The sequence below is a fragment of the Nomia melanderi genome, chromosome 8, assembly GCF_051020985.1.
Source record: "Nomia melanderi isolate GNS246 chromosome 8, iyNomMela1, whole genome shotgun sequence".
Lineage (NCBI taxonomy): Eukaryota > Metazoa > Arthropoda > Insecta > Hymenoptera > Halictidae > Nomia > Nomia melanderi.
Window position 1 is genome coordinate 16154730 of NC_135006.1, and position 25424 is coordinate 16180153.

General features: G+C 48.3%; 1 protein-coding gene and 1 long non-coding RNA gene across 2 annotated transcripts in view; one reads left to right on the plus strand and one right to left on the minus strand.

Annotated features, from left to right (window-relative positions):
• LOC143174822 (uncharacterized) overlaps window positions 1–13166 on the plus strand; it is a 121912-nt gene extending 108746 nt beyond the window's left edge. Inside the window, exon 4 of the long non-coding RNA XR_012999210.1 lies at window positions 12909–13166. This is a non-coding gene — a long non-coding RNA (uncharacterized LOC143174822). The remainder of the gene's footprint in view (window positions 1–12908) is intronic.
• Window positions 1–25424, minus strand: part of LOC116432648 (uncharacterized) — a 199392-nt gene that overhangs the window by 68053 nt on the left and 105915 nt on the right. The gene's annotated exons all lie outside the window — the stretch shown is intronic.

Below are 25424 nucleotides of genomic sequence, written 5' to 3' on the forward strand. Positions count from 1 at the left end.
GATCGCCAGCGTTCTTCCATTGGATTCGGGTTATCGACAGCGAACACCCACCCCTCCCCCTTTCTATTCGTTCCTGGCCGACGCGGGCCGAGCGTCGCGTGCTTCGACCCTTCGCCGAAAGCTTTCCGGCCTTCCATTTTCGACGCAGCGTTTGTTCTAGGATTGGCTGGCCATTCCGCGGATCAGGCTTCCTGCGCGTACGATCGAGAGGGTCGAAGAGATAAATCGGTGGACAGATCGATTACAATTTTTATGGAATCGGGTTGTGGAACCAGTTTTCGGAGATTCGAATCTCCGCTGGTAATAATCTGTCTTCGGCTCTTTGGGCTACCTGTTTCTGGGTAAATGTCTCAGCTTCGATTTTCGACGCAGCGCTTGTTCTAGGATTGGCTGGCCATTCGGCGGATCAGGCTTACTGCGCTTACGATCGACAGGGTCGAAGAGATAAATCGGTGGACAGATCGATTTCAATTTTTATGGAATCGGGTTGTGGGACCAGTTTTTGGAGATTCCAATCTCTCTTCGCGGGTAATGATTGATCTGTCAATCTGTCTGTAATTCAGTTTCTGTAGGCTTCCAAGGGTCTGAAGAAAGTACTAGAATTCTATTTTCCGTAAGAATCCTCCAGCTGGAATTAGAACTTTCAGAAAATTCCTTGGCCGAACGGATTATCCGAACGCACCGTCGGTGCGCAGGCTGCGGGTTTTCGACCGGCAGGATGTAATGGCTGCGCGTCTGTGTCCGTCGGCCGGCGTGTTCATTTACCGATGTATTTGGCAGCGATATGTCGCTGGTTATAGCATCCGCGGCGGCGATTACGTTGCGGCCCGCGTTCGCACACGATCCCCCGGATATCAAGGCCGCGGTAAAAGCCGTAAAGCCGATTACGTGATTCCACAAATTGCATCGCTTTGTCCGTGTTCCGGCCGTTCGGAGCACGGCATCGCGGCGTTGATACGCAGTTATACCTGACACGCTTTGAGCTACGAGCGCTGCGCTCGCGCGAGATGTACACCGTGGCGCAATAACGCCTTCCAGGACGAGCAACCGTGTCTTGCCGCATCCAGCGTCGGTCCTGACGGTTCATCCGAGATGCCGTCGGTTTCGCTCGACTTTGATCGACACTTCTATCTGGCTGCTCAATTTTTAATCCTTTGCAGTCCAGAGGCTCGTATGTTACCAAATGATTCGACACGGCAAAACTGTAAACTTTGATATTTAATATTAAACCTTGCATAACGCATCGACGTACGAAATATCGAAGGAAAATAGTTCTCGATGCATGTGAGATTTCTTAATTCAATCTAAGAAATTTTCGTTTGTATTTCATTAGAAAATATTGAATCCGGTGGAAAACTTCTCTAATAAAAAGTCCCCCTCAAATTTATTTCCCCGTAGGCAACGGTATTCGATCGATGCTTCAATTAAACGCGACACAAAAATGCTTCGAAATACAAATATGATACATTATTTCGTATAAAAATATTACATTCATTTGCAAATTGCATTCGGTTTGTTGTTACATCGTTACAGGAATACTGATAGAGAAAGAACTCGAATGGCTTCCTCGCAGCTTATTCCACGGTTGTTCCCAGAATTTCGAGTGGAAACTCATACGGCTCGGGCAGTTGACGACAGCAGTTCTCACCGCGCGATAGAACAGAATTTTTCGTCGGGAAATCTAAAGGGCGCGTTTGTCCTAGCCGGTATTATCTCGATTCACCCGTGCGCGGCGCGGCTTCTGTCGCGGAGCGGTTATTCACGGAGATCCTCGCCGCAGACATCCGATTGATTAATTTCTTATGAACCCCGGCGCCATTAACGCGCGTCCAATCAACGTTCCATCGACGTGTCCGGCTCTCCAGTTTTAATCCGGCGCCGCGCTTTGATGTTTATCGAGCCCTCGAGGATCCCCCCGATCCGTCCCATCGGGCGCCGTGTCCGGCTTTCATTCCCGCCGAGCAAACGCGATTGATGTTCTTCTAGGCCACTGCACGGCTAGAAAAATCCGGGACAGACCCGCGCGAGCCACCGGGCATCTGGAATTCGCGGGGTTAATTAATTTTCCGAGTCACCGGAACGGTATCCGGTGCTTTTCGAGTTCAAACGACGAGATTTTCCATCGCAGGCAACTTTGCTCGTCGATTTTTCGAGGAAGAGAGTCCGATGGGAACTGATTATCTGGAGATACAATACATACGGCTGTACGATTAGAATCGGAGCGTCGGAACGATAAGCAGAGTCCATTTGCCGTCAGAATTACCCCGTGGCTCGAAAAAGATTTTTCTGTGCTTTTAACCCTTTGCGCTCGAAAGGTGCCTCTCAGTCACTCGATTGGTGCACGAAAATTGTAAAATTTCGTATTTAACGTTGCCTCGAGTAATCCGTCGATACGTGAAATCTGGAAATAATACACCATCGTTCCCTTTATTTTGCGAATAGATTCCTCGTTAAGTTCAAAGGAATGTCATCTGTCTCATAAAAATATGAATATTTCTAGTGACAAATTTTTCGAGTGCGAAGGGTTAAAATCATACTTCCTGAAATGGGAACGAATATATTCGATTTCTAGGGAACGCGAGGGGAAAATTTCCTTTCGGGTGATCGAAGGGAAATGGAGAATGAAAGGCGGAGTTAGTAAATAATACGAAGCTACGTACTTCTCCATAGAAAATTCGGAATCGAGGGAAATGGCTGTGGTATATTCCAGGTTCTGCTGGAAATTGGAATACTGTGAAGCAAGGGTAAGTGGATGAGCTCTGAAAAATTGAGAAAGCTCGAAAATAAGGAAAATGGAGCGTGAAACGCTCGCATAGAGGGTAATTAGGGGAACGCGAAGCAACGGGGAGAAATTAATTGTGCAAGACACAGACGCAGCAGCACGCGAAAGTCGTGGGGAACAACCTGAAAACAGTTTTAATTGTTCCCTTTAATGGCAACGCGAGCTTCATTTTTGCTTCGTCGAGACGGGGGGCGGGGGGGAGAAAAGGAAATGTATTCGCGCGTGACGAGACGCAGGGGAGGAAGTGCGGGATAATAAACGCAACGAGTTCCGCTAACAATGTTGCAAATAACGAACGACCCTTCATTAGAATTAACCTCGTAAATCGCGAACGGCCGGCGCTCGATTACTTTTAATTGCGCGTTGCTGACGAAATCGCTTCGGTCAGCCTCGCTGCTTTCCGTACGCGGACCGTTATTCACGGGAATCGTTACCGGTTAATTCTTTAGCGGAATTTCGATGCACGATTGACTCCCTCTGGCTCGAGTTCTCTCGGGTATCGCTTACGATTAACCGGTTAAGCGTGTTTGACGACTACATCCGTCACGGAGATGCGGCAGAATTCTGTGTCGCGACGATTATATCCGTCGCGCGTACAATTTTGTTACAGTTTGATATTTAAATTGTAATTCAAGACTAAATTGTATTCGTAAATTTTAATATGTTCAAAATGTTTAGAGGTCAAGACGAAATGGAGCAAACGAACGAATTCCCTTAACATGTGATCCCTATGACAATTGCAATAGATTATTTTCAGTTTCTTCAGACATTCGTTGCATTATTCAAGGGAAACTATTTTCAAGACCATTTCGAATATTCAATGCTCTCAAGGTACCAATGCGAAGCAAAGAATCGAAACTTATTTCGACCAGTACAATGAGTTCTAGCGTTAAGAAACAGATGTAGTTCCAGTAATAATTACTTCTACTCGAAGCTCTTTCGATCGATATCACCGGTAAAACAAATTTCACAGTGCGAATCAGACTTCGGAATTTCCAAAAATCTCCCGGTTCCCTCGAAGAGTATAAGGAACAGAAATAAAGGGTTGATACGTGACCGATGGTCGAGCCGCGCGGCGAACGTTAATTGCCGGCAATTCCGCGACTCGTTATTAGAAGTGGGAAGAAGGGAAAGAAGTTTCCAGCGGAACGACTTTACTAATTAGCGAACAATCGCGACGTGGCCCCCGCGCAGCGAGAAATTTGGAGCGTCGTTAGAGCCGCTCGAAAGTTGCGCGGCTCTCTTTTTCCCGGCACTCGGGGCTGGACGCCTTTATTAAAACTTTCCGTTGTCCAGGCTGCGAGAGCCAGTTCCGGCCGAGAGGTGGGCCCGATCGTTCTCCGTCGAATTAACGGGAATTGAAGTGTCGCGGGAGCCGCGACAGTGGCCCTCTCGAGTCCTCCGATCGAGGGCTCGGGTGAATTTTTCATTTCGTTGGGACTGGGGCAATACTTTGTAACTCGATCACAGTCGCGCCGGTTTATACCGGTGCTCTCGTCCCGGTTCTTCGCCGGCGGCGCGGCCTTTTCAACCGCGCCGCTCGTTCAGCCGATTTGTCCGGTCTTAATCCGTCGGAATCGCCTCCTTGCGAATTACATTCGGCTTCTCCGCTCCCCGGCAAAAGTGATTCCGCAGCGCCGGCTGCGAAAGAATTCAATCAGCCCGATCGATCGGCGAAGCGTAGGGCCCGAGTAACGCGATTAACCGGCCGGACTCTTTCCCCGCTCTGTTATCGACACCGTTCATCGTATTTCCGTTGTTATTCGAACGGGACCCGGCCGGCTGATCCCTTGAACGATCGTTTAATTAAATCTCTGGTCCGCGGGAATCCCCGCGCTCGCGAGGGTTACCCACCCCTCCCTCTCTCCCTCTTCGCGCGGTTTCTCGCCGGCCCCTTAATCGACGAACGAACTCGGATTAATTCGGCCGCGCGGTGAATAATTAACGAGCCTCGACGTTTCGATGATATTTGCGTTAATCGCGCGCGGCCCCGCTCTCGAACGAATGACTCTCGACCGTTTCGCCCGGGATACAATCGCTCGTCGCCGATGGAACGCGCCGCGAGCGCGGAATTTCGCCGGGGCTTTCGATTCACCCCGCGAGCGTTCCGCCTGTCGCTCGAACAACGCGACGCTTGCTCGCCAGTGAAATACGCGAGTGTGCTAATTGATCGCGTATTATCGGACAAACAGGACGGCCGGTTTAAAAACCCAGTGTTCCTACGAATCGCTGATTAAACACGATCAATGCGAGATCGATTAATCTAAGTTTAATCGGGACAGAAGGCGGGGCCGGCGATTAATTGGCGAGCGCTTTGAAAAGGACCGTCCAGCGATCCCGTTACGTTCCGCAGCCCGGTAATGCGCCCCGCGGAAATTGTTCACGGCGAGAGAACGCTCGTCGCTGCGCGCGACGGACGTAGGCTTTTTGCCTAATTGCTCGGCCCCTTCGACGCGGAGAGGACAAGTGTGTTAATCGCGATAAGTAAAGCGCGCTCGCGATCCCCCGGGGACGAGCGGTGTTCCGTTGTTCTTCGCCGGTTCCCTCGTTCTTTCTCGCCGGGGAATATGCTAATCCTCTTCGCCGGTGCATCGCGGCTCGCTTTCGCGTAAGTAGCTTTGATCGCGGATCCGGAGAACGCGCCTTTGTCGGCCACCGCGCCACCGTTTCCGGGACGAGGGTTCTCTAAAGATACGTTACTCTTCGACGGGCTTTGCAGTCTGTTTTAGACGCTCCGCGGAGCTTTATGAATGCGCGAACAAAAACGATCCGCGAGCTTCCGACGGTGCATCCGCGCCGGGCTTTCAGCGACTGGTTTGCTGGGCGAGTAATTGCAGTTGTTTCTTGGCGGAATCGGCTGCAGCTCTTACCTCGTGAAACGTTTCGTCTCTGATTTCCTGTCTCGCTCCTGTTAATGGTGCGCGTACTCCTTCCTGCGTTGCCGATGCTTGTGTCTTTTCTCCTTGAGTTATACATGGCTCTCCTTGAGCCATCAGCTATCCGTGAATATAAGTATTTATATGTTCTACTCTCCATTAGTTTCTCGTTTACTTGCGTCTACCTCTCAATCTCTAAGCTCTTACCTTAAAAATCTAATTTCTTAGGTGCATTTGTTATATTTATCGTCAAACATGCACCAGCCAAAGAAAACATTCCACGCTCTTGCTGTCTAGATTTAGTATAAACCGCACAAATTGCTAACAGTAATGTTTCGTTTAACACGTCGAACGCAGCACGATTTCACAGAGCGAAATACGCAAAATGGAAAAAATGCAATATTAAATCATTTGATTGAATTGCGTTATTATTGTCGCACATTCATCCGGCTGAACATCACCACGTTAGGTAGCATTGTTTGTAATATAGAAATATCGTGACGATTCTGAGAGGTCCAGTCAGTTGATACACACAGTTGGATACACATAGAAACACAAGTTGGAAACGCATAGTTAGACAAGTATCAGCTCACATAGTACATAGCACAGAGTACGGAGTAGGAAGTAAGGATTACAAAGTGTCAAGTAGCAATTTCGATCGAGCGCGTAGCACTAGAGTCAGAGCCCGCTTCACCTCCTACTCATTTCTAAGTTTTGCTCCCGATCATATCGGGTGGTTCTTCGAACCGTACGAGTTTTATTAGTCGCCTACAAAGCTCGACCACCGTTACGGTAACCCAACGGTAACTATGAATCGCCTGTTCAGCGGAAACGGTTAATAAAGGATGCCCCCGTGTTCTCCGAGCACCGTAGAAAGTTGATCGGAACGCCGGGAACGCGGTCGTGAAATCTGGAATCGGCTGGCCCGCGTTATCCTGCGTTCTTCGTACACTTCCTCAAGGCGCGGATAAGGCCGACGGAATTCCATTAAGGAATTCCGTGGTGGCGGGCGACGATCGACGATCCAGCTCGTAACCAGAGTCTGCGAATCGGGCGGCGTTATTATCGAGCAAATCGTCGCGCCGCGACGTCTCGTGTTCGTTGACTCAAGAATCTATAATTCACGCTCTTGGAATCTCCGGGAGCACCAACATTGCTCCGTTCGCCGATTCCGTTGATTAAACGCGCGACGAACGAGTTGTAATTATCGAACGAAATCGCGTCGCGTCGACTCAGACGTTCGGTCTTCGTTCTTGTTCTCAGTAATGATTATTACCATCGATAACTCCTGTTATCTCGTTATCGTGGTATCGTAGTTTTAACGCTAGGTTCACGGAGTGCGTCAATTTGACGCGTACTGAATTTATAAACATTACTTGGCGAACGTTCATGTCGGTTTTGAGAGTGGGGTGTGTTGGAGAATTTGTTGGAAGTGTAAGAAGAATGCTTGCGGGAGAATGATTTTTAATGTTGAGAGTTTTCAGAGAGTTGCGTTGACCTGAGAAGAGAAAAGACCTACTTATTTGTATTTTATTCAATTATCCCTGTGTTTTTAAATAGAACATATTTAAACAGCATTAATACCACACGATTAACACGTTGAACGCCACGGAGTCACCGGTGACCAAATGAAATTGCGATTCTCTCAATCGAACGACGATTTGAAAACATTTCTATATTACAAATAATTCCGCGCCTTAAAATCATGCGGCATTCAACGCGTCGATTCTTCCTCTATCCGAGCGTTCTCGAAAATTCGACATAAAAATCATACAGAGATAATTCGAGGGCCAAAATAAACGGAACGGGTCGTTGAATAAACGCGAAACGAACGTTGACGGTGTAGAAAATAGAGGACGTCTTTTCGACGGGTTCGCAGGGGCAAGGGGAATCGTTCGCGGCGGACGGCCGATGATTAAACGCGGCCCCCGTCTGGCCGGAAAACGGCGACGCGTCGGATATTAACCGTCGGCGGTCGAGTAGGGCCTCGAGGCCGGTTACTTCCGGCAGTGCGCCGGACACGGTAGTCGAAGGGTTGACTAGCCGCGGGAAAGGGCGCGTCGAGTGCTCGTTAAATATTCCGGCGCGCGCCGCGAGACACTCCTGGCCGGGCTGTTTATTTTCTAAACATCGCCGCGCAGCAGCGGCGCGGACTATTTCCTTTAATTGTTAATCTGCGATGCAAACAGCGCCGGGTAAATACGCGACGGATGCGCCGTTAATTCTGTAAGACGGCTGGGCAAACACGAGCCACGAGACGCTCGACTCCACGGGATCCCCATGAAAACGGCGGCCCGCCTGTAAACGGTTTTACATACGGTCCCCGAGCGTTCACCTCCGTCAACGGTAATCGCGTTTAACGGCTAATTCGGTGGAACAGGAATCGATAGACGGAAACCCGCCGGTTTTCGGTTGCTCGCTGCGCGGCATGGAAACTGTTTCAACGGGGGATTGGAAAACTTTTGGAAATAATTGTTTAAATATTTTATGTGGTACCGTGGTTTTAACGCGTTGAACGCAGGCGAAATTTCAGCTACTGAAAACGCGAGCGTCGATGATTGTATTGATATATTTTTAAACATCGATTGAACGAACATTTCTAAGTTACGGAAGGGAATAAGGAATTCGACTTTGTAGATTTTACTTTGGATTTGTGTTGTATGTATCTGAAATGTTACGTGAACGTAGGATTAGCGATTAAACGACTAAAAATCTAAGCTGGCGTTCTATGTGTTAAGACGGTGTGAGTAAGAAGTGTGAGTAAGAGGAATGCTTGTGGGGGAGAGAATGATTTTTAAGTGATGATTTAAATACCATTAATAGCACAATTATATAGCTGAAGGCGACATAGTTTAGCATCGATACGTAGAATGATAGCTGAGTTTATTTCAGTTCTTCGTAACAGTTTTAACCCTTTCAGCCCTGAATTATTTTCCGTAAGAGAAAAATTTGTCTTCCTATTGTTTATTACTTGTATGCACATAAATAACACTGAAACGAAATTTGGAATTTTTTCGACCATAAACTAAGAAACTAGGAAGCTGCGGTAATTGCCACCGCCAGGGCCGAAAGGGTTAAGAATTGGAGTGGATGTTATAATTTGCTGGTTCCAAAGCGTTTCAAGCTTTCCTTACAGCACACTTCGCGAATAGGCTTGTGCGAATCCGTGGAAAACTATGAACTCGAGGGGAATTATCTGTACTGTAAGGGCTCTCGGATAATTCTATTCACTGATTTCCCTAGTATTTTAACGTTTATGTTAAACTTACTAGGCGTTGTAAATATTTGAAGCGCCCGTGAGGTTTGTTTTGTCGTGTTTTGCAAATTTGTGAATGTAAACGCGCCGAGTTTGTAGCTCGCCTGGCGACTCAAATATTTGTGCACAGGAATATGAAGAACGGGGAACGTTGCGCGATGACGAAGAACAAATTGGAAAAACGTAATGACTCTAAAGCTGAATTAGATTAAGGAACGCCTGCGTAGACGCGAAGTAAGTGAATTGAGCGATCAATCCGATCTCGGTGTTTCATTCGGACACGCAGAAACTTTCGTTGGAACACGACGCTTCCTTCGATTCACTCGGTAACGAACAGACGATCGAATGTTCATTAACGTTCTCCTGTACCGTTTAGCCCTTTGCACTCCGATGTTTCTTACTAGAAATATTTAACACTTCTTTACGAGGCGAAGACGATGTTCTTTGAGACTAATTAGGAATCACGAGATTACACATTATACGACCGACCATACGACCACGCGACTACGAACAGGAACGCGTATCGTAACCGAATAATAACCGAATAATGAAACGAAACGCGGGGCGAACGCGTCCTAGACGGTGTTCCCTTGTTTATCGCGGTTTACACGAACGCTTCAACACTTTGCACCTCTTACAGTAGAAAATTTGGAAAATCTAATAATTTTAGGGTAGTTTCTTCGATTCGTTAAAATATTCAATGTCATAACTGGTGCAATATCGGAGTCTACAGAGTCCAAAGGGTCAAGGCAGTGGGACAGCGAGTGTTCTAGGGCCATAAAAGAGATTTTTGGGGTAACGGATACATTCCCGTCTAAATGAAAACAAGCCGAAATCCAGGGCGTGTTGCGTCGGAACAGGTCCAGGCCGCGCGATGATGGAAAGCGGAGTCCCCGCCGAGGGGACAGGATCTCCGGTCGCAGGTTCTCGCCATCCAGCGTCGCGGTTGTAATAATTAACCCCCGGCGCGCGTGTTATCGCGATCTGACCCGGTGCGGAGCTGTAATCCCGCCGCGGAATTAGGATTTACCGCGGCCCGCGACACGGAACTTTTCATTAACTATTTAAAGGGGAAGCGGAACGCGCCGACGAACTTCCCGAGGAAGGAGTGGAGCCCCGTGAAAAATGAATCGCGTTAGCCGCGGAGTTCGAGGCGCGGTACAAATTACCGCGAGATTACGGAGAACGGAGACAAATGGCCCCTTCAGACACCGACCTGGTTCAACCCGGGAGTGCACGACAGCTCCGAGACGCGCATATCTAATTGCCGCTGCGCTCAGCGCGGGCCTGGGCAGCCGATGGAGGATCAACCGGCCAACGGGCTGCGCGGACGCCCGGAGCGGATTAAACGAAAGTAAACGGGACACGGGATCGAATCGGGTGTCTGTTCCTTGAGGAACGAGGATAAGGTTGATATACGTCTGTCCGTCGGTTGCTTGGAACAACCTTCTTTGCGATCGGCTGGAAACGAGTGCCCTCGATCGACCGTCGATCGTCCAGCAGCGAAATCGTCAGAATTGCTGAGATTATTATATTGTTACCGTGGAGGAACTGGCGAAGGCGGACAAATGAATTATGGAATACTTCCCTTAAACCCTTGGCCTATCATTTCTTTTACTCCGATCGATACGGCCACTTTGTCATTGATAATTTATTTGAAATAGAAGAATTCTAAGCATATGTTACGCCTATACTACCTTTTAAGAGTAATAGTTGATTACAGAGGAATAATATTTACTTCATTCGAATGAACTGAGTAATCACCACGAGTCTCACTCGTAGGACAAGGGGTTAATAGTGTTGCATTCTTACGCTCGCTCTTCTTAAAAATACCTTAACCTAAAGATTCTAGATACTACATTATTGAGACTATAAGTAAGTTCATTTTCAACGACACGGGAATTCGTTGTGTTCACGCGTTAAAGGCATTCGATAGCTTATAGAGTTCGTCTGATCGATAAAAGGGGAATGAAAGAGTCGAAACCGTTGTCCTCGTTTCGCTTTTCATTCTTTAACCTATTTAAAGGCGGCAAGCTTATAGCTGTGTTTATTGGCAGCTGCTTTTCATCTGCTCCGCGTTTAGTAATCGAACGAGCGAAATAATGATTGCGTCGCGACGCTGAAACGGAACGGTCGCACGCGTGACGCTGGCTTTGAAGACGCTAATGATCGAACCGAGCCGGGGAAACGGAGGCAACTTTCACGCGAAACGCTCGTAAAAGCGACGCGTCCGCCCGTTGATCGGGACCACCCCTCATGATCGGTGTAATGGCGGCCAGGGGAAAAATCCGGCGTGACGTGAAAGTTTAATGGAGCCGGCCGACAGTGGAACAGGCCGATCAATAGTCGGACGCAGGCCGACTGATCGGAGGGCACGTTTCACGCCACGTGCGGCCGCCACGCGTGCCCCGCGATGGGACGAGCTCGGTCGCTCGATGACACCTGCTTCCGGTGTCGAGTACGCGTTTTTTATTTCGAAATTTTATAGCGAAACCCGTACGTAGCACGCCGACGGGTGTAATTGCGAATAGAAGACATCAGGCATGGGTCATTTAACCCCTCTGGTAGTTTCGGTGTTAATGTTAGACTTTGTACAATGCCTCGATGCGAGAAGCACTGGAATAAAACAGCTTTGTTCCTCAATGTACTGGTGATTTCTCTTCTAATTAGTCTCGAAGAACATCGTCTTCGTAAAGAAATGTTAAATATTTCTAGTAAGAAACATCCGAGTGCAAAGGGTTAACAGGGTTAACTCAGATTTTAGGGACCTGTCGAGGGAGGAGCGTTTTGAACACCCTTTGCACTCGAGAATATTTTTCTAAATAAATATTCATTATTTTCCGATGAAATATCAATATGTTTTACAACGAACACAAAGAAATACCTTGCATTAATTAAGCGACAGAGCTATTTTATTTCGATGCTACATGCGTCGATGCATTATAGAAAATTTGATATTGAATTCTAAATTTCATCATTTCGCTCGGTCAAATCAAACGGCGATTGAAAGGCGCCGCGCCAGAAGTAACGACTAATTTAGTAACATTCCCCAACTTCACGCAAGGTTCCGAGCGAAGCAGACTCTACAATTCGCCGTTGAAAGCAGTGTTTACTCGTAATCGGGAATCTATATGCGAGTGTATTTCGCAGCATTGGAAACGCTGCTAATAGCCATCGCGCGAGTACAATGTTTGCTTTCCCGTGTTCGCAACGCTGCACTCGGCAGCAACGCGAGGAATATTTTTAAAAAAACGAATCGACGGCCCTTGTGTCCGTGTAATCGAGCTTTCACCGAACAGTCGGTGAAATTAATTACGCGGGCGCGGAAGTTGGACCGCTATAGGAGTGGAAGTTCGGGCAAGAATCCGCGGGATCGTGAGATTTTCACTCGGCGGAGGAGTTGGCGCGATTACGGCGATGCCCGATCGCGAGTTCGCTCGCTCGAGCGGTTCGATAACGCGAGCGGGGAAACGAGGCCGAATTGCAGCTCGTTAATACGGAAAATGGCAGCGAGAACGGGAGCAGAGTATTAGGAGCGAGGTATTCGCGCGAACCAGCAGACAACGGCAGTTCTCTTTCTTCGCGGAGATCGCAAGGAATTAATCCCTGCGCCCGCGGGATATTTTTTTGAAACGCGGCCTGTCTGAGCTCATTGCGAAAGGGAGCGTTCGAAGCGCATTGAAACGAGGAATATATTTCTCCAAACTGCGTAACGTTTTTCCAGTAAACCGAATGTTACTTTTGAATTCAATGGAATGACCTAATAAATTATATTTATTAACTGCAACTTTTATTCTCGTTATATATATATATTTAGGTCATTCTATTGAATTCAAAAGTTACATTCGGTTTACTGGAAAAACGTTACGTAGTTGGTAGAAATATATATAATAACCTAACCAAGACCTAACCTAACCTGACCAATGACCTAATGAATTATATTTATTAACTGCAACCTTTATTCTCGTTGTACATATAAAATGTATTGTTCCAGAGGCTGGATGGATATTTCTACGAACAATCGCGCGCACTGAATAACATCGCATTCAAGCACGACAACAAATGTTTCCGGGATTCTCGCTGGAATTGGTTAGTCAGGAAAATATGAAAAACACGAGGTATTTCTCCGAGCGGTGCGAGAGTTAAAGCGATCCTAACGTCTCAGTTACTTCGCCGGAAGCCGGGCTCTGGCCTTTCCTCGCTCTCGAGGACCACTTGCCCGCCGTCCTGAATCGTGACGAGGCGAGGGCGCGCGGAGACGCAACACCGCCAAGATTCCGCGAGGAAAATCTCGACTTTCGAGACACCGAAGGGATTTCCTGCTTTCCTCGTGAATGGCGAGAGAAGAAAGGGCAGGGGGGCGGGGAGGGAAAAGCGCGGCGTACACGTTCCTCGCGGAAGCGAAACGGAACGGAGGGTTCTCTCTTTGTATCCGGGAAAAAGTGGAACGTTATTCAACGTCCACTCGACGTTATCTCGCTGGACGGGGGCTAATTGCGAATCGCCTGATCCGGAAATATCACCGGACAAAAGCTGACGGGAAAAATGCGATTACGGCCGCGCTATCCGGCCGCGTTTTTATTTCATTTGCGATTCGTCGCGTTCCGACCGCCCTGCGCGCAAATATCGATGTATTTGCCCTTCGAGCTACGAATATCGGCCGACGCTCGGCCCGATACGCGTCGACGGACGTGCGACAGATTTTTTATATCATTTGCCAGCTGCGAATCAACGGAATTGCGAAACAGACCGATTATCGCGCCGGGATCGAGAAAATCTGGGCATCTTACGCTTCGTTCTCGTGTTCACGGTGTCACGGAGAACGACCCTCCGTCGCGCGATAGTTTTTCGACTACGAACTTCATCCTTCGAATATACACCCTTTACACACATTCTTCTTCCAGCGAGTCTATTTGCTAAATTCTTCTATGCTCCATACGCTACTTCGCGCAACGGAGATTGCGCCCTTCTTGCGCAAACAGCCCAAAGCAAACTATCTAGGGGATCAACAGTTTAGTCCTATCGTACCTGACTACCGCAAGTATGAAGTTAACGTAAGTTAAACAATGAATAAACTATGAAATTGTATTTTATGAAAATATTCGGTACCACTCGTGTAATCTATGCACACGTCGTTGAAGTTTCATAGAGCCTTCAACCGTACTAATGTAATATATTCGATATATAATTGCCTTGTGTATTATATGATACATGAATATTTTAACATTGTAACCTAGAGAACAATTTATATTTAAATGATAACAGTGAAACGCTCAGTTGACCCTTTGTCCTACGAGCGAGACTCGTGAATTCAATTCAAATTAGTTCACTGTTATACTTGAAAGGAAATATAGGCATAACGCGTGCTTCGAACTTGTCTCTCTTCCCAATAAATTATTAATCACAAAGTAACCGAATTCAAAGTACATATTATTCCTCTGTAATCAACTGTTATACTCGAAAGTAAATATAGGCATAACGTATGCTTCGAATTTGTCTCTCTTTCCAATAAATTATTAACACTAGGTTTATAATTTATCGTACACTTGATTCTATTATTCCTAAAAGAATCGACGCTCGTTTATTTAGATCGTGGAAACCGGAGATTTGATGGTAGATAATTGAGGTACACGTCAGTGTGATCGCATCAATAAAAATCGGCGTAAACATTTACAAAATAATATTTCTAAAATCCAATCCAATAACCGTATCGGTCAGAGTCGAGAAAGAAGTCGGAGGTCAAAGGGTTACCAGCGTACAATCGAACCAGGCGTGCATCGCGAACGAGAGACAACGGAAACAGGACAAACTCGCGGAAACGAAACCGGCGGAATGACGCGGCGATCGCGCGTCCCTTTGAACCGTCGCTCGTTAGCTCTTGTTTCGACCCCCAAATCCTGCAGACTACGGTCTGCGGTCGCGTTCGCGACCTTTGTTCTCCCGGTTTCGCCTGCAACGGGGCCGCGTTGCGTGAAACTGGAGCGCGACGGAACTCGCGGAGTCGATTTTTCGCGTGCGCGACGCTTCGGCGACGCGTAAGACGGCCCCGTTGGTTTTCCGCGGCGCGTCTGCTGGGAATTTTCGGCGAGCGGGAGCTTCCGGCGAGCGGAAACAGCCGGTGAACTGCTGGAATAATGGCGCGACCAAACGCGTTGCACTTCCGCAGCCTGGCATTCCGCGAATAACGCGCTTCTTCCCGGCGCGTGTGTTCAGCGAAAATATACTGTGGGCCACGCAGAACCGTGGAACGAAAGGAACTTGCGAAATTGCTTTATGAAGTCCTCCGTGTGTGCGATGCAAGCATTATTTTCGAGATTATGAGTCTCAGGATAATAGAAATTTTGTATTGCTATTGTATAATATTATCTTACCAAGCTGCGATATGTTAATTACCGCGTTAAGCGCCGTAAGAATCTTGAACATTTTACGTACGACTTGTTCCTTCGCAGTGAAGGTAAATAGGAACGATTATTAAATATTCGCTATCAGAGATCTTAAATTACACTATCGTTAATTTACTTATGCCATTAAATATCTTTAGTCGACAGCAATGATCTTGTATATTGTAATTTCTTACAAGTCGATCGGTTGTCTCATAAATGAAGTCCTACGCGAGTGAATTCTCTATTTATTCTTCACTTCGAGTGACTTCGAGTTATCCCAAAACACCCTGTACGTCAACCGAAAATTGTGGCGAGCTCCAAGTTCAACCGGGGAAAAGGCCGACGTTACTTATACAATGACCCGACACTCGTCCCGAACTCGGTACACTCGAGGGACACTTGTCGGGGGACTGTTTCGTGGATTGGTCATTCCCCCGAAGACATTTTCGCTAGTTGGATCGTTCTCGACGGGCGTAAGTTGGCCGTCGACGGCGGCGCGGCGCCCTGCGGCAAGTTCGCCCGCGCCAACTTCGAATTGACTCGGGAAAGCGAGTCGGACGGGTGTGTATTTCAATTAAACGCGAACGCTCGCCCGTAGAACGGAGTCAGCGGGGGAGGGAAATGTTTACCCTCGATGCTGGAGATAAGACTTTGCGCACTTCGAAGCGATGCCTTAACAGGCACGAAGTAATTCCCGAGTTCCTCGAGCTCGCTAACGTTTCTTCGGTCCGGCGAAATGCTCCTCGGCCCGATTAGGTCATGCGCGCGCCACCGGCTAGCTCGCAGTTCGCTTTTTATTCGATTACACTTCCGATAACGCTGTCGGACCGTTCGACGTTCGATCATCGCGGTTCAATTACTGCGACTTTCGGTCATCGCAGTTCGACCGTTTCTCTTTCACATTCGAACTATTCGTTACCTTTGCGATTCACGTCGATTAAAGCGAATTATAATCACTTCTTCGTTAATTATGGAGTTCGAATACATCGAATACCTTTGACATGTAGTATTTCACAGCCTGTCACTCCTGTTTGATACGTTTGTTCGTATCACTGATACTCAGAGATAATTCGGTGTAGATTCGGTCTCCATAAATTTTTATCGATACTAATGTTAATAATGTATTTTATTGATACCGACTGAGAGTCACCTCTCGAGTGCAAGGGGTTAAATCGCCGAGCCCTAAAACGGCCGACGAAGCAAATGAAGCTAGCTCCGCACGCGGGGAAACCCATCTTTTCTTTTCCTCGCCAGCCCCACTGGTGAGGGGTGCCTGACGCAGGTTATCCAGGGTTAAACAAAAAGTCATTTCGCAGCCTACTCCTACAGCAGGCCTCATTTCTTTCCTCGTTCTCCCGGTTCGGAGGCCGCGGAACAGGTTCCGCGTGTGCACTTTCGCAGCTGCGGTTGAAAATTCCGCGGCGGTCCGTCGCGTGTGGCCGGTCCGTCCGGTTGTTAATGGAGGGCGCAGCTGTTGCGGACGGTTAATCGACGAGATTTGTCCGCTGCTAAGTACGTACGAGCGGCGGCGGGTTAATTGAAAGCCACGTAGACCTCGGCGCGGCAATTATTTCGTGCGCGAACGCGGGAAACCGAGCCGAGGCTGCGCGACGATCGTTACCCGCGCGGTTTGGATTCAACGATCGCCGATAAATCGTCCTCGAACTACACACGCCGCCTGAATGGTAAATATCCCGGGAAACGAAGCGGGCTAAGACGCTCCGGCGTCATCGGGGAATCCCACGTTACATCTCCGTAACCCGAAGCCACTCGAAGCTACTGATATTCATTAACCCCTTGGCCTGTGATTTCTTTCTCGACTCCGATCGATACGGCTACCTTGTGATTAACCTCTTAGGCACTGAATTTTGCGCGGGGCTGTTCCTCTGCACGGCGGAGTTCTGTACGGACAGTGCTGTTCTCTACGCGAGTACGTTGGAATGAAGTTTTCGATGATTAAATTATAATTTTTCTGAAAGATGCGATGCACATAATTTAACTTTAAGAATTTACTTTAATAGTTAGTAGTACAATTGGGTATGATCTATGATATATTGGTAGCGACGGAGCCACTATAGTGGCGCGTCGTGCCTAAGAGGTTAATAATTCATTGAAAAAAACGAAAAATTCGAGGATATATAAATATATTTAACCTGACTACGGATTTAGTTTTTATTTTAGCAGCCCTACAGATACATGGAACTTTCCAACAGTCAAAGATGAATAATTCCCAGCTATCCGTACATTAACCGCAGTTTAATTTTCACTGGGAACAACACATCCGCGATGAATCTCCGATTTAATTTCCTGAGGTCATTACGTATATATACACACATTCGTTGAATCACGTTGAAAATCTTCACCGAGTCTCACTCGTAGGACAAGGGGTTAAAACGACCGTACGCGTTCAACACGCTTCGAATTTAATTCAACGACATCGCTCCTCGCAGTTCGCTTCTACGCGTCTACTAGACATCCCTCCGTCGCCCTCGCTGTAACAGCTTCTACAATCCAATTCCGAAACGAAGGATCGAATAGAGTTCTACTCCCAACGCGCCGAGAAGCTACGAAGAAACAACAATAACGTTCATCCGCTTCCTCCGCGCTCCCGGAAATCTATTATTTAAGCCGCGACACGCGGCACTTTCGCAGGTTCCGTGCGAAGAACGTCCAAGGGAAAGAAGGTTCGCAGCCGTTCCAGGAGCCCGCCGAAGATCCCCCGGACCGCGGAACGAGAGGCAAGATTGCTTTCCCCGCGGCGGGCAGGGGGAAATCAAATTTCCTGGAACAGAAGCGAGAGAATCCTCGGCCGACTGGGCGGCGGCCCTCAAAACGGAGAATAAAGGAGCGGAACCGGCCCGGCCGGGCGTAATTGTACACTGTAAAGGTTCAATTTACCGGACAATCCCGCCGTTACAAGCGACAAAAATGGAGGCGGCCCGTGCCCGTTGGAACGCGATCGGAGTCCTGGATCCGCCGGTGGAGCGCGGAGGCTGCCAGAGCGAACGGGGAGTGGGAGTTAAGAGAAGAGCAGCTAAACGTTTGCTTCCGATTAAGGAAGATGGCCGGCTGCCAGCCGGGGAACGGCTCCTCCGTGATCGCATCTCGAGGGTCCCCTTCTTCCGCCGAGCCGGCTCCTCTTCGCGGCCACCAGGATTTGGGCGTCGGTTAGCTGACTCCGCAGAAAATCGCGCTCACGAGTCGAGGCCGAGGAGCGAGGCCGAGGAAGAAGGACTCGCCGGGTGACAGGCTGCGGCTTGGACCCTTGTCCGACTCGTAAAACAGGGCAACAGGGATTTGCGTCCGGTTTTTCTCGACGGCAATGAAACTCTCTTGATAGCGTGTGTTTCCTCCGGCCGGAGGAGGACCGGTCTCGGATTTTAATTTTCTTTCCGGTTTACGAGGGCCATTAAACCACGCTCCCGCGTCGCGTCGCGGGCGATTTTTATACCGTACCGGCGATGAGAATGGCTCGCGGCTAAAGGAACGGTTCCGAGGGTTCTTTTGTAACAGGGTTTTTCCTTGGACCGCGAGCTACGTGTTTTCTGATGTCAATGGTAATGGGGATTTGCATTGAGAGGCGAGGGGAGAAGAGTTTCGTCGCCTCGTGGCTGATTTATTTCAACGGCGAACTCAAAATAAAGCTGTAAATACGTACGAAGTATGGTCAGTCGCACTGTCGCGAAAAGTAGCGAGGAATGGTACAGGTGCGCCGTCGCGAAAGGGTTAACCTCTTATGGGAATCAGGCTGACTTCCGACAGTTCGACTTTTCAGATGTTCGAATTCAGATTTTGGAACTCGAACTTTCGTCGACGGTTCTATGGAAGACTGTCGACTGTTAACGGATTGGAAGTGTTTCGAGTTTATCGCGAGGAAATACTGTAACCTGGACAACTAGTGGAAAGATTCACAGTGACCTAGCATACTTAACCCTTCGCACTCCGAAGTTTTTCACTGGAAATATTTCAACATTTTCCGATGAGACGAAGACGATATTTCGTGAAACCAACTCGAGAAATTCACGCGAATTGACGGACAAATTTTTATGTCGATATTTCTCAGATTGATGCATTATATGAAGTATAATATTAAACATCAAACTTTATAGCTTCGCTGTAGGAAATCAAGTGGGGCCTGAATAGTAAAATAATTTAAGGGTCAACACTCCTTATTAGCGGAATTGTCATCCGAACGTAGCATATTGGTCCAGAAAACAGGAGCAAAAGCGAGAGCAACGGTTTCTCTAAGACAACGACGAGGTACGAGTATCGTAAAAGTAGTTCAGGTCGGTGGCATGTCGGACAAGCGCAAAGGAAACGCGTCCGTGCCGGACGGTCGGCCGAAGTTCTCCCGTTAGCTGAGAACGTTAGCCGGAAAGCGAACTCCGTGTCCGCGGAAATGAGAGGACGGCTCCTTGTTGTGTTGTTGCGTCGGTCCTGCGCGCTTGTCGAAATCTGCCATCGCGCGAAGGGAAACGGAACAGTCGCTGGTAGGAAATACGCCTGATGATTCGCTGGGGATTCTGTTTCCTGTCGGATTCACCGGGACTCTGGCAGAAACTGATTTCCCTCATAAACGCAACAGTTCCAAACTCGAGTTCCGCGACTCGAACACCTAGGAAGAAGAAGCCAAAGGTAAAAGGCTTCTAGGAAGAGACAACGTCGTAGGCTCGCTTTCAATTACCTCGAATACGTTGCCAGAATGCAGAGTTAATTACGCTCATTTGGCTTGCGTCTCCATCGCAATTATCTTGAAAGAATTGCTCGAAAGTGAAGAACAAAGGACAGAGAATGTATAAATTAGTGTGTCCTCTTCTTATTCAGTTAGAGTACTCATAACTCTAATGACTGTTGTACTTACAGAAACTATTCCCCTCGGTTGATGTTAAATTCATATATCCGTGGAGCAAGGAGAACCAGAGAAATTACACCGACATTATAATGAACCTTTATTCAGATCGTACTGTTATTAACCAGTTAACTGTGTTTGAGTATGCGCGTCATCTTAAAACTCCTAACGGTGCTAAGTTTTCTAACGATGGATTTATTTTTTGAGACAAACATGTAATTCTTCGTTTCGCTTTAGTTTTTCGTTAGGATCCTTTGATTTTATTACGCGCGCAATGAGAGATTCTTCAAAGTAAATTCCACAGTTAACAGGTTAAACCGAGCGTATTCTTCGCAAGGTCAAGGTTCAGTGTTTCACGACGCATTAGCGATAAAGTTCCCACCGAAATCGCTGAACGCCACTGGTTTCCGGCGAAATTCTAAGCGACGACGCCCCACGGTACCTTCGCACGATGTCTCGCAATTTTTTTTCCACCCCCTGACCGACAATACGACCGAGAGAGGCGAACACGAGCGAATTGTAGCGTTCACCGCGTGTCGCTCGTGCCAAGAATGGCCCCAGCATCTTCCACGTCTGACCCTTTACGAGGCGGTTGTAAAAATTCCGGAACTCGTCGCCTCACGCCCTTCGAAATCCCTCGGAATCGCCGAGTTTCGTGAGAAAACGACCAAAACCCTCGACTTTTTCCCCTTCGGACAGTTTCGTCTCCTCCTGACCCGGTCCATCGCAGTTTTACGCCTCTCGAGATTATCCGCGGACACTTTGATACGAGGGTATCCTTTAATCGTGTCCGATGAGTGTACTCGTCATCGTAAAACCAAAAACGATACTAATATCCACGACAATTAACTAATCGTCTTTTCAAATGTCCCGATTCTCATGACGTATCGAAACAATGCTCCTTGTTTTCGCGAACATCACGCGACAGCAACAGTTTAAATTTTTAACTTCTATAAATATTTTATTAACTTCCTGAGAGCTAACTCGTAAGCAGTGCAGTAACACTGGATCTTTGGTTATCCCGATTTTCATCTTGATGTGTCGAAACCTATAAATATTTGATTTTTCTTTCTAAGTTTTCCGTTCATTATGTATAAATCTATGTTCATGTCGAGCGACTGTGTAAATATTACTAATAAAATTGTTGGTTTTCTAAAATAAGGTCGTCTTTTCGACCGAATATTTCAACAGCGCCACTTACTCTGACGACTATACGCGTCATCGCTTGATTATCGCGACGCACACTGGTGGGCGCTTCGCAAATAGATCGCCACAGTTAACTGGTTAATCATCTTTTCGAATGAACGTGTGATTTTACTTGGCTTCAGCTTCTTATTCTAATGTACATTAAACGCGTCTGTCCTGTTGGACGAGCACACTCGTCGCCGGTTGATTTCATCGCACGTCCCGCGAGAGATTCCCCGAAGTAAATTCTACGGTTAACTGGTTAATTCGGGAAGAATTCGTGCCACGAACCGCTCAAAGGGTTCGAGGCGACGGAACGGGTCGGGGGGAGTCTAGTGCTCGTAAATTCGACGGCGAATTCGTCGCCGGTCGAGTACGTGACTCAGATCGCAGAGATATTGGGTCGGTCGAGGAGTCCTCTCGTATTTTCCCAGATAATTCCGGGGCAAGCTTTTCGCATTGTTGGATCAAACTTCGACGCGATATCTATTGCCCGGTGCTTGTTCGGCAGGTTGTCTCGGACACGGTACTGAAAGCGGCGAGCACGATGAAACTTTCACGGCCGAACGTACCGTTCTCCGTCATTACCGCTTTGCACCCGACTCTTTTTCACCGGCAATATTCGACGCTCTCCGGCGATGTGTAGACAACATTCTATAAAACTTCTGAGAAAACGTACACAAATTAAGCACGCCGTTTCATCGTTCCATTTTGCTACGCGAAATCTACGCGTCAGATTTTTCTACGCGTTCGTCGAACTTCGAACAGCGAGACACCGTCGCGAAACTAGCTTCGCAAGCGATTGATGCATCAACGCGTATCGGTGCAATCGCGACACGATCGCCGCGCCGATAGAAAGTGTAACAGCTGCCAGGCGGAGGACAGAAGAATCCAAAGAGACCTGGGACAGTGAGGCGACCGCCGACTTCAAAAGCAAGAACGAAAGAGATGGAAATGGGCTAGATGGAAGCCCGCGGCAGGAACAAAGTAGAGGGAATTCGCTCTAACAGAATTCAATCAAGCCGCGCCAGGCTTCGGCCAATAAGCCGACGTCCGAAATTAGTTTCCATCTTGGTGCCTCGTCCTTCCCCATCAGCTGCAACGGGTGCAATAGTCCTCCCCGGTTTCCCCGCGAGCGTAAGCCTGCTTATTTCTGCGTCGTCAATCGTTTTTTCCCGGCGTGCCTCTCGTTGCTCCGGAATCGCCGCCTCCCTCCCCTCGCCGCAGCGAGGAAATATTTTCGAGCCGTCGTCTTGGAGTGTGCTCGTCGTATTTCGCCGTGCAGCTCCGGAGGCTGAGCACGATGGCTCCTCTCGAGAGAACAAGAAGGGGAGGAGCAGCGGCAGTCGTTCGAGCACCGCTGCGAATTTCGCGAAGCGACCCCTCTTAAAACTCGGCAGTCGACTGTATTACGGCCGGCGGAAGGGACGATTGCCCGGACACACCGGGAACTTAAATAAAGAGAGCCCCGGTTAGAGGGCGCAAAAACGACTGCGACCGGTCCGAAACGCCGGAACTACGCCGGCGCCCGGGTTTATAGGTTCGAACCGGGTTTATAGGTGTAACGCGGGGACCGCGCGTTCGAAGGAGGAAAAATGCAGCCGGGGAGCGCGGCCAAATTAGAGAAGTCTCGGCGGGGGCGTAAAATACACGGCAACGGCGCGGGCATTCGGGAGCGGGACGTCTTTCCGTCGAAAAACTGCGCCGCCCCCGGGAACTTAATGTTCTATGGGGGATATTAATTTCGCCGTGGAATGTCGGGGGGCTGTACGATCGCGAGGAAACTGTTGGAAGTGAATCGGCGCGCTCTGCGACAGCGACTCCGGAATTTACAGGCTGGGGATCGCCGGAGCTTTTTCGAACGGCTGGACGTGGAACGCCGGCGGTCTGAATTATACGTCGAGTACGGTTTCCACGGATCGACGCGTTAATTAGAATAAATGCAAATGAACCTGCTCGAACGGATTCGAGCAGAGGTCGAGGAGTCGCGGATACGAATTGTACGGATTTAAATAGCCGTCGGAGTTTAAAGAGGACGCGAGAGACGAACGGTGATTTGGTAACGCTCGATTGTTACAGATTGCCGAGTACGCGTTGTCTGTTTTGCAGGAAGGAAACCGATTCAGGGCGTTGGGATCGCCTCTCGCCATTCAAGCTAAGCCGTTCCCTTTCAGACACACGTTGTCTGGGAGTGTTCGGTCGAACGATTAAAGTACCTGGTCCAGGATCGTTCGGTTGGAATGTAAACTGCGCACGCTTTGGACTTTGGGACACTGCGGCGACGGATATACACGCGAGGCTGATGCTGCTGCTGTGGCGAGGGTTAGGCTTTGGTTTATAGGGATTCACGGTGTGACTGGTATCTATCGATTGGCAGTGAACTTCCAAGCGGAGGGAGGTTTTTGTCAGGTGTCACGGGGGAAGTTGGTAATTGTGTAATACAATACGATGTGATATTGTCTTCGATCACTTTGACGGTAGCTATTGCGCTTGTCGTCTTGTTTTACTGGAGGTGTTTAGGACGAACATGCTGTTTAGGTAGATATATAGGTATTGTAGGAAGGAAAACGATTCAGGGCGTTGGGGACTCGGAGGATGTATTTTGGGGAGCGCGAAAGAAGTGACAGTCTACCGTTTCTCAGTTCGATCTTTGAATTTCTAAAGGTGCAATGAATAATGCCGGTTGGTCGGCGTACGATATATATCTCCCGCTGGTGGCGGGAGAGTGACGGACGCGTGGGTAGCATTGGTTTTTCCCAAAAATTGAAAAAACCCTACTTCCCCGCCAGCGGTCTGTCGGTTGGTTCCGTCAGCAGGAGACTCGGAAATTCCTAACGACCATAGCAGCAACAGCCCCAAGGATCGCCTCGACTTTAAATTACATGCAGATATAAAATTCGCAGCTATTGCCTACCTCGGGCCCAATCCACGGATTAACTACAACGACAAGCAATGGGTCCCTGGGCTTCATTGCCGCTAGGATAGGCTCGCGAAAGGGTTTTCATATCTAAACGCCCACAATTTCGAAATTTTAATAGTGAAACCCGTACGTCGCACGCCGACCGAACTTCGCGCGACTGATTGGAAGTGACGAAGACTTCGCGACGCGACACAGATGTATGCCAGATTCCCCGTTCGCTTCGCAGACCATTGCTCTCCCGTATGAACGGTCTTTTTCCGATATAACCCGCGCACGTCACGCGAAAGGTTCAATTACGCGCGAGTTTCGACGAAGCGGGACCCGGGAATAAAAGTTCCCGCGGAGGTATCAGGGTCGGGAAGTTTCGCGGGAAGCCGCGGATCTATAACCGCGAACGCGCGGAATCGCCAAGGTTATTTCTGGAAATCGATCGCGGAGCGAACGAACGGCGGTGCTCGCCGTTGCCTTTGATAACCCGCTTTTATCTTTGCGCTTCGGTGTTCTACTCTGACCGTAAAGCGACCGAAGTTTGTGCTGTTGCGCGAAACGTTAACCCGTTGCCCTGTGAATCCTTTCCGACGCGATCGATCTAACTGCTTCGTCGTTAATAATTTATTGAAAGTAAGAGGAACTGCCGGTTTTACTCGGCGACAACGTGTGCTCTGAGATATAATCACCGATGACAGAGGAACGATACGTTTGTTAAATTGTATTTGAAATCTGCACCGCGAGTACGGTGTTGCGATTAGGAGTCCGACGCCTAAATTTATACTATTGTAGTATCTAGAATTATTTGGCGTAGGTTAAAGTATTGTAGGATGAATGGTTTGTTGAGCGTACGTTTCCTTGTCTCATTAAATACATATTTATTCCTAATTCTCTTTTTACCAAAGAACCACCTTTTCGCTATCTACAATGATAGTAGCCCCACTATAAACTTGGCTCGTCCGGGGATCACTACACTATATTGTAACCATCTACGTCTCGCGTCTTTTCACAAACGTTCCGACCAATCGGAAATCATTTGTACAGTAACAATCTCGAGGAGATACAAATACTTTCACATGTTTCCCAGCCATGTAGAATAGAATTCTTTAGAACCGACGGGAATCTACTAGCCCAGAATTTCATGGGATCCAGAGAAATACTGTATTTTCCGCATTCTCCATCCCG